At 45.3% G+C, this 9,958-nt stretch overlaps 1 pseudogene; it reads left to right on the top strand.

The window, feature by feature from the left end:
- Positions 1-1,092: 1,092 nt before the first annotated feature.
- On the top strand, positions 1,093-9,656 carry LOC128409448 (zinc finger protein 239-like; annotated as a pseudogene).
- The last annotated feature ends 302 nt before the right edge of the window (positions 9,657-9,958 follow it).

Raw genomic sequence — 9,958 nt, 5'->3', positions numbered from 1 at the left:
GTGGGAAGCTGCTCATCTCCCTCAGCAGCTTCAAGTGCTTCTCCTTCATGCTTCCGCTTGGCGCTCGCCACCTGTGCGTGCGCGGAGGAAGAGGCCGGTCCCCATGCTCGCTCACGCTGGCCGGGGAATGAGGAGGGAGGCCGGGACCCGTCAAGCTCAGAGACCATGAGGGAAGTGTGAGGGGGACGAGGCTTGGGCCTGTGCCACTGGCACGCACGCGCAACCCCAACTGATGGGTCAACAGAAGGAAGGGAGTGGGGAAAGGGGAGGGGAGCCTCGTTGGCCCTTGGCGAGGAGGAAGTGGCAGATGAATGACGAGCCAAAGCAGAGCCCGTGTGGCACCTTTTCTCTGTAGAGAGTAGAACGAGGAGGAGAGCAGCTCGGAGAATAAGCCGCAGCCTGCACCCTGAAGGCACCTGACGCCGAGCACGGGATTCTTTCCACGAGTGCTTCCTTCCCCCTTCTATCTCATTCTTCCTCGCTTGGCAGAGCCTGCAGCAGAAGACCTGTCCGAGCGCCACAGACTCTCCCAGCTGGACTCCAACTCTCCTCCCCAGACACTCAGGCTGGCGCCCTTGAAACCATGGCGCCCTGGCGTGGCGCACCACTTGCACCACTGGGTAGAGACGGGCCTATGTGGACTTCATTTCCTTGGAGGTTTTTAAGCAGAGACTGGATGGCCCATCTGTCAGGGATGCTTTAGCAGAGATTCCTGCATTGCAGTGGGGTTGGACTAGATGACCCTTGGGGGTCCCGTCCAACTCTTAAGATTCTATGATTCTATGAAATCTCTGGCCAGGTGCGACCCCCACCACCCAAAGCAGCAGGAGGGCCAAAGATGGGGAGGTCATGGGCGAAACCAGGATTTTTTTGGGGGGAGAGGCAGCTTTGAGCTTTTTTTAAAGGAATCCTTTTGATCCTTTTTTAGGAAATCAACAGAAACTCAGATAATTGAGGATTTTCCGTCCTTTTCGTTTCACGGGGTGCAATAGACACAGTCTAGGCCTGAAAAGGCGCGCGGGGGGGGGCGTGTCCCTCCGCGCCGTCCTCCGGAGGTTGAGGAACCGAGTTCTGGTTCCTAGAGAGGCCGGAAGCTGCAATCCAACAGACGGGTGGGGGCTAGAGGGGCTCTTTCTTCCGGCAGGAGAAATGGTCCAGCGAAGGTGGTGGTTGCGGAAGAGGTGCGGCTTATGGGCGGCGAATGGGGTGAAGAGGTGCCCTATTTTGGGGGGTCGGGGGTGTACGAGGCTGGGGAGGGGGCGCAGCAGGAGGGTTTGCCTGGGGAGGCGAAGGGGGGGGGGTAAATAGCAGACAAAGTTAATAGAATATGTTAATAGAATAGAGTGACTAGTGGGGTGCCACAGGGTTCAGTCTTGGGCCCGGTCTTATTCAACATCTTTATCAACGACTTGGATGATGGACTCAAGGGCATCCTGATCAAATTTGCAGATGACACCAAACTGGGAGGGGTGGCTAACACCCCAGAGGACAGGAACACACTTCAAAACGACCTTGACAGATTGGAGAACTGGGCCAAAACAAACAAGATGAATTTTAACAGGGAGAAATGTAAAGTATTGCACTTGGGCAAAAAAAATGAGAGGCACAAATACAAGATGGGTGACACCTGGCTTGAGAGCACTACATGGGAAAAGGATCTAGGAGTCTTGGTTGACCACAAACTAGACATGAGCCAACAGTGTGACGCGGCAGCTAAAAAAGCCAATGCAATTCTGGGCTGCATCAATAGGAGTATAGCATCTAGATCAAGGGAAGTAATAGTGCCACTGTATTCTGCTCTGGTCAGACCTCACCTGGAGTACTGTGTCCAGTTCTGGGCACCACAGTTCAAGAAGGACACTGACAAACTGGAACGTGTCCAGAGGAGGGCAACCAAAATGGTCAAAGGCCTGGAAACGATGCCTTATGAGGAACGGCTAAGGGAGCTGGGCATGTTTAGCCTGGAGAAGAGGAGGCTAAGGGGTGATATGATAGCCATGTTCAAATATATAAAAGGATGTCACATAGAGGAGGGAGAAAGGTTGTTTTCTGCTGCTCCAGATAAGCGGACACGGAGCAATGGATCCAAACTACAAGAAAGAAGATTCCACCTAAACATTAGGAAGAACTTCCTGACAGTAAGAGCTGTTCGACAGTGGAATTTGCTGCCAAGGAGTGTGGTGGAGTCTCCTTCTTTGGAGGTCTTTAAGCAGAGGCTTGACAACCATATGTCAGGAGTGCTCTGATGGTGTTTCCTGCTTGGCAGGGGGTTGGACTCAATGGCCCTTGTGGTCTCTTCCAACTCTATGATTCTATGTGGAAATGGCAAGACTGACAAACAGAACAAGAGATCAGGATCAAAAAGAAGAAGGGGGAAAAACCTCTTATGTTTTTTTGTGGAATATTTAGAGGCACATTGTAAACCAGGCATGTCCAAAGTCCGTTTTGGGCGCCTAATCCGGCCCGCCGGTCGATTTAATCCGGCCCCCGTGGCAGTATATGTCCTGCGGCAAAACCCTATTTTAAACTGTATTCTAACTTATATTTTAATCAACTTTTTAAAAAATGCTTTTACTGTATTTATATTTAGTGTTAGTCGCCCTGAGGGCAGGGTATAAATAAAAAAATATTATTATTTGAAAAGCTCAGCAACCTCAATCCTAACAAAAGCTCAACAACTTCGGTCGGCCCTCATGCATGTTCACTCTTTGAAAAAAAGTTTGGGCACCCCCTGTTGTAAACCGATTTAGAAGTGAGCAGAATAAATGAAACAATTGAGATATGAAGATGAGGAATACAGGGAGACGTGTAGTGGGAAAGGCAGTAATAAAATGCACCACCAGGGAAGAAGAGCCAATGCCGGTTGTGTGTTTCTTTTATTTGAAATTTTCTTATTGTTTCAAGTGTAAAATGGAAATTTAAGGGGGGGTGGGGAAGCAAGAACCTCTGGGAAGCTGCCCTCTCCCCTCTGAAGGGATCAAGCCACTTTTCTCCCCGATTATCATTTTATATATGTTGAAAGCTGCCCAGGGTGGCTGGGGAAACCTAGTAAGATGTGTGGGGTGTAAATAGTAAAATTATCATTATGGAATGGGACGTCCCTATTTTCACTGGAGAAATGTTGAAGGGTATGTGGAGGAGAGACACCTTTAGGAGAAAAATTGAGACATTCCACACTCCCTCCTCTCATGTTTACCAAATTCCTCCGATGTTCTTACCCATCCATTTACTTTAGTGACTCTTTGTGCATACGGCTTGTGTTTCCTTCTTATTCTAGGTTCTCTTGACCTTTACGGAAGCAGCTCTGGATTTTACGGAGGACAGGTGGCACCTGCAGGATCCCAGCTGAAGATATTTGCGCTGGGAAGTCATGGAGGAGAATTATAAGACGGTGGCCTCTCTAGGTAAGGATGCTTTTCTCCTCAATTGTTTGTTCAGCATGTTTTTGTTTTTTCTGCCATTCCCCCACCAACCCATCGAATTTGCCCCTTTTGTTCTGCACCTCCCTCAATACTTTTCTTTGTGCTAGAAGACATCTGAAGGCAGCCGTGTTTAGGGAAGTTTTTAACGTTTAATGTTTTATCGTGTTTTTAATATTCTGTTGGGAACCGCTCAGAGTGGTTGGGGAGGCCCGGCCAGATGGGCGGGGTATAAGTAATAAATTATTATTTTTTTATTGTTGTTGTTGTTATTTAGCTGTGTCCGACTCTTTGTGACCCCATGAGCCAGAGCACGCCAGGCACTCCTGTCTTCCACTGCCTCCCACAGTTTGGTGAAACTCATGCTAGTAGCTTCGAGAACACTGTCCAACCATCTCATCCTCTGTCGTCCCCTTCTCCTTGTGCCCTCCATCTTTCCCAACATCAGGGTCTTTTCCAGGGAGTCTTCTCCTCTCATGATGTGGCCAAAGTCTTGGAGCCTCAGCTTCAGGATCTGTCCTTCCAGTGAGCACTCAGGGCTGATTTCCTTCAGAATGGATAGGTTTGATCTTCTTGCAGTCCATGGGACTCTCAAGAGTCTCCTCCAGCACCATAGATCAAAAACATCTATTCTTCGGCAATCAGCCTTCTTTATGGTTCAGCTCTCACTTCCATACATCACTACTGGGAAAACCATAGCTTTAACTATACGGGCCTTTGTTGGCAAGGTGATGTCTCTGCTTTTTATTATTATGCGTTCTCACAACACTCGAGCTGAATACATTCCGGTGCCTTGAAGCTTAATGTCTATAAAACGTATTTCCTCCAGAGAAGGGCAACCAAAATCCTCAAGGGGGATAAAGTAACTCCCTTATGAGAAAAGGTGCAGCATTTGGGACCTTTCAGTTTAAAGGAAAGGCTAGTAAGAACTAACAAGATAGAAAATGTGCTCATGTCCTGCTTGCAAGTTTCCCACAGGTGTCGGGTTGGCCACTGTGAGAACAGGATGCTGAGCTAGATGGGCCATTGGCCTGATCCAGCAGGCTGATAATATGTTCTACACAGACGTAAGGCGTAAGCTGTTCTTACATTCTTACCAATCTTTACTGCAACCACACTTGAAATTCTCTTTTTATGTTCCTGTTAATCTTAATGTCAGGATATACCTCTGGCTCTCTTTTGGATGATGATGAGGAGGAGGAACGGTGCCAAGTCCAAATTAGAAGAACTGGCTTTGCCAAGTTCCACCATGCCATCCCCAACAGGCATTTTAAGCCGAGCCGGTTTCTAATTTGTGTAATAAAATGGCACCCTAACATAAAGATCAAAACTGGTTTTGATAAGTTTGAACAGGAATTCAAGTTCAGCTTCATATCCAGTGAGTGCATGTTCATTGCTGATCCTGCTGGGATTTCAGCCTTCACGTGGTATTCATGTGTTGTAGGAGTTACAAAGTCGGAACCATCCCCCTTCTTAGCCTTAGATGTGTCACAGAGATGGCTCGGTTTGGAATCTGATTTTTTTTAAAAAGCTAGTCTTGTTTCCTTCCTTGAAAGAATGGAACTTCAGGTCCTTTGGTGGGAAAAGAGAAGATCCATTTATCCTGGATCCCAAAGAGGAGGCATCAACTTTTCCCCCCGTTCCTATGTGATTTCATCCAGGGCAGATAGACCCATCATAGCTTAAAGGAAATCAGAGAAATTCATGGAAGAGAAGGCTTCTCAAGGCTATGTGCTACCTCCAGAATCAGGAGAACAACAGCAGGAGGGGACAGTTAGCTTCCTGTTCTACTTCTGGGCTTCACATGTGCATCTTGTTGGTCCTTGTGAGAATGCTAGACTGGATAGGCCATAGGGTGGATCCATTGGGGCTGTTCTTTGGCATCCAGGTTGTGGTTTGCCTTCTACATGCTCTGATATGCCCCAGGTTGTTTTTTTTGGGGGGGGGTTAATTTTTTATTTTTTTTATAAGATATTTATTAAAGTTTTAAAGATTTATATAAAATAGAAAAAACAAAAGAACAAACAGAAACAACAAAAATACATACAAAACACATACAACAACAAGTATAATTTCAATCCCCTATATTCATAAAACTTACTTTCCCGACCTCCTCATACCTCCCCTTTCTGTATTCCAATCTCTAATTAGTTCAATTCAGCAAATCCTTCCCCTAATTTCTATATAATTTTGACCTTTCTTTTCTTAATTACATAATCATTACAGCTAAAAACCCCTTAATTTCAAAATCAACATCGTTCTAACATTCAATAATTTTACAATGTTTCTTAAGATAGTCCTTAAATTTCTTCCAATCTTCTTCCGCCGTCTCTTTTCCCTGGTCTCGGATTCTGCCGGTCATTTCTGCCAGTCCCATATAATCTATTACCTTTATCTGCCATTCTTCCACGGTGGGTAGATCTTCTGTCTTCCAATACTTCCAATACTACGATAGCTGCGCTCCCCTGCTAGAACCTCCAAACAAGCTTTTTTGGGTTTTTTAAGTGGCTTTTCTTCACTGTACCTGTTCACAGGTGGCTCATACCAGATCCACATTCCCCATCCAATGTGCTGGCAGGAGAGCTAAGCTCATGCGTTTCCCTGCTCTTGGCTTTGGGCAGCTGTCCAGAGAGCAGTTGGGTGGACTTGGGGTGCCTGAATGGTTTCTCCTCGGAAGTAACCACCCTGCCTATTTCATTGGAAGAAATCCCCAAACAGGACTTGATCCCTTGCCCAGAAGGAGAAGAATCAGTTGGCCGTTGCTCTCAAAGAAGGGAAGAGATTGGCTGCTGTTAAAATGTCTCTGCGAAAAGTGGGAACAAGGCAACACTGCATACCTGTGGGACCACCGGGATGAAATTTACGGCATGTAATGCCTTAAGAGAAAATATTATGAAAATGATATACAGGTGGTACATGACCCCAGTCAAGCTTGCAAAAATTTACCATTTGCCCGATAATAAATGTTGGAAATGTAAAGAAAATGAAGGTACATTTTTTCACCTTTGGTGGACGTGCCCTAAGATTAAGGCTTTCTGGGAAATGATCTATAACGAATTGAAAAAGGTATTTAAATATACCTTCTTGAAGAAACCAGAGGCCTTTCTCTTGGGTATGGTCGGCCAGTTGGTGTCAAAAAAGGATAGAACTTTCTTTATGTATGCTACAACAGCAGCAAGAATACTTATTGCAAAGTACTGGAAGATGCAAGATTTACCCACTCTGGAAGAATGGCAGATGAAGATGATTGACTGCATGGGATTGGCAGAAATGACTGGCAGAATCCGTGACCAGGGAGAAGAGTCGGCGGAAGAAGATTGGAAGAAATTCAAGGACTATTTACAGAAATATTGTAAAATTAATGAATGTTGAATGATGTCGGATAGAAATTAAGGGGTTTTTTTAGCTGTAATGCTTTGAGATAAGGAGTTGCTGAATAAATAATTTGAATTGGACTACAAGAAGGGGAGGTATGAGGAGGTCAGGGAAATATGTCATTGAAAACTAAGCATTGTGAACTGTATGTGTTTTTAAACTTTTTTGCTTTTTGTTTGTATAAAAATTGGAAATTTTAATAAATATCTTAAAAAACAAACAAACACTGCGTACCTTTGGAGTGCTAGTCTTTGCCCACCCCTGCCTTTGGAGAAAACCCAGAACTCAGTGTCAGAGCACAATATTTGCATTCAGAAAGTCCTACGTTTCACCCCCACCATCTCTGGAGTCCCCATCTGGAACCTGCAAGGCCACAGGAAGTGAATGTAGACCCTAGTGAGTTAGATAGACCCCAGTGCCCTGATTCTTGTCTAAGGCATCTTCTTGGCTTCTCATATCAGACCTTCCAAATGCATAGGAACCACAGAGCAGTGAGGTGTTCCCAGTTTGGTCAGTTCCCCCACTCGCTGCACTTCTATTCCTTTAAATATAATTTTATTAAGCTTTACATAACAAATTTAAATTCATACACATCATTCACCTCTTCCATTAGGATTCTCTGAATCCCTTGACTTCCCTCCAGCCTTCCATGGTTACCATTGTCAGTCTTTTTTTCTTCTTCTGCTTATCTTATTTTCTCTCTAATCTGTCAAAAAAGTAATCATTCATTTTTGCATAGTTTTTTGTACATTACAAGCATTACTCAAATCCTGCCCAAGTTTTTAGTTGTTTACAGTGTTCTCTTAAGTACAGACAGAAAGAGGGAGAATCGGGGAGATGCCAAAATGCGGGGGGGGGGGAGGCAAATGGGTTCAATCTGTGATGAGAACCTTTGATTTCCCCTTGAAATTCACCCGTGATTTTCTTTCTCACCTCTCCCTCAGATGATGGCCAAGGCAACGGCAACTATAGAGAAGCACCAGAAACACCTGCAGCTGAAGCAGGAAAAGGGATGTTTGACAATCAAAGGGACCCCCCAAACCATGAACAAAACCAGTCAGAGAATGGGAGGAAGAAATCATTGACTATGCAGGGTTTTGATGACCAAGAACCCCTGATGCTACAAGAAGATCAAAGCCGGAAGGCATGTCCAGTATGTGGAAAAATACTTAGAGATAAATCGGATTTCAGTAGACATTACCGAATCCACACAGGGGGGAAACCACATAAATGCACAGAGTGTGGAAAAAGCTTCCGTTTGCTCAGTAACCTTCGTAAACATCAGAGAACTCACACGGGAGAGAAGCCATATAAATGCAAGGAGTGTGGAAAGTGCTTCAGTGACAGCAGCAGTCTTACTCCGCATGAAAGATCCCACACAGGGGAGAAGCCATTTAAATGCACGGTGTGTGGAAAGAGCTTTAGTGTGAGTAGTCACCTTACCGTACATCAGAGAACCCACACAGGAGAGAAACCATTTAAGTGCAAGGAGTGCGGAAAGAGTTTCAGTGACAGCAGCAGCCTTACTCCACATCAACGCACCCACACAGGCGAGAAGCCTTTTCAGTGTGTGGTGTGTGGAAAGAGCTTCAGAGTGAATAGTCACCTTACTGTACATCAGAGAACCCACACAGGGGAGAAGCCATTTAAATGCAAGAAGTGTGGAAAGTGCTTCAGCGACAGCAGCAGCCTTGCTCCACATGAAAGAACACACACAGGGGAGAAGCCATTTCAGTGCGTGGTGTGCGGAAAGAGGTTTAGTGTGAGTAGTCGTCTTACCGCACATCAAAGAATACACACGGGAGAAGCCATTTACGTGCAAGAAGTGTGGAAGGAGCTTCAGGCGCAATAGTAGCCTTAATGTACATCAAAGAATCCACACACCGGAGAAACAATTTAAGTGCGTGGAGTGTGGAAAGAGCTTTAATGAGCAATACGTTTCAAAGAACACAGCAGCAGAGAAATTAAATGTGGAAAGGTTTTTAATGTGAGTCGCAACTGGGAGGAAGACGTCTGATAAATACAGGAGGAACTGCATGTGAAAAAAATGTGTTAATTAAAGGAAACATGCATCATACAATTTCTTGTAAGGATTTGCAGTTGTAACGTGGAAGCTTTGGGCATAGGAAAGCAAGTGAGATCTTACTAGGGTGTTTTGGCACGAGGGGTTTGTAGATGGCAAAGAATCACAGAGATAAGGTAAAGGTAAAGGAACCCCTAACCATTAGGTCCAGTTGCGGACGACTCTGGGGTTGCGGCGCTCATCTCGTTTTATTGGCTGAGGGAGCCGGCGTACAGCTTCCGGGTCATGTGGCCAGCATGACTAAGACGCTTCTGGCGAACCAGAGCAGCGCACGGAAACACCGTTTACTTTCCCTATTTATCTACTTGCACTTTGATGTGCTTTTGAACTGCTAGTTTGGCAGGGGCAGGGACCGAGCAACAGGAGCTCACCCCGTCGCAGGGATTCGAACCGCCGACCTTCTGATCAGCAAATAGCAAAGTTGGGTGGCCATCTGTCGCGGATGCTTTAGTTGAGATTCCTGCATTGCTGGTGGGTTGGATTAGATGACCTTTGGGTTCCCTTTCAAATCTACAATTCTATGAAAGTTTCCTTCAATACCCTCCAGCTAGGCCTTTGGCCTGATCCAGTTTCATGGCTTTTATACTCTTAAGCAGTTCCTGATCTAAGCTTACTAAGGAGGTTTCAAAACGCTTTTGAAAAGTCCCAGGTACACAACATCTAGTAGATTCCCTCATCTGCGTGACCCTAAGATATTTAATGGGGACTCCATGAAAAGCTAACCTTTCAACGGCATAGAGATTTTGTTCATAAATCAATAAATGAATTGCTTCACTTTATTTCGCTGTGTAATCATCGCATCCCGAGAGTTTTTATCTTAGAGTTGTGTTTTCTGAATTTTTGTTTGTGGGTTTTCCTAACCCAAAAGTGCAATGCGTTCGCTGGACTTCTGCCGATTTATTTGAAATAACATATTCCAAACTGATTTCACTCTCTGGTTGTATATTAGATACGGCCTTCACTTTCATTGGGTACCAGGAGCAGGGCAAGAGAGGAGGGAGAGTTGTGTTTCAGCAACAATCACAGAGCTGAACTGGCTTCCCCAGGCAGTTTGAGAAGCATTTGGAAAGGCAGCGGTTCT

Source organism: Podarcis raffonei, chromosome 2 (genome assembly GCF_027172205.1).
Source record: "Podarcis raffonei isolate rPodRaf1 chromosome 2, rPodRaf1.pri, whole genome shotgun sequence".
Classification (NCBI taxonomy): Eukaryota; Metazoa; Chordata; class Lepidosauria; order Squamata; family Lacertidae; genus Podarcis; species Podarcis raffonei.
This window is presented reverse-complemented; position numbering and strand designations above follow the sequence as displayed.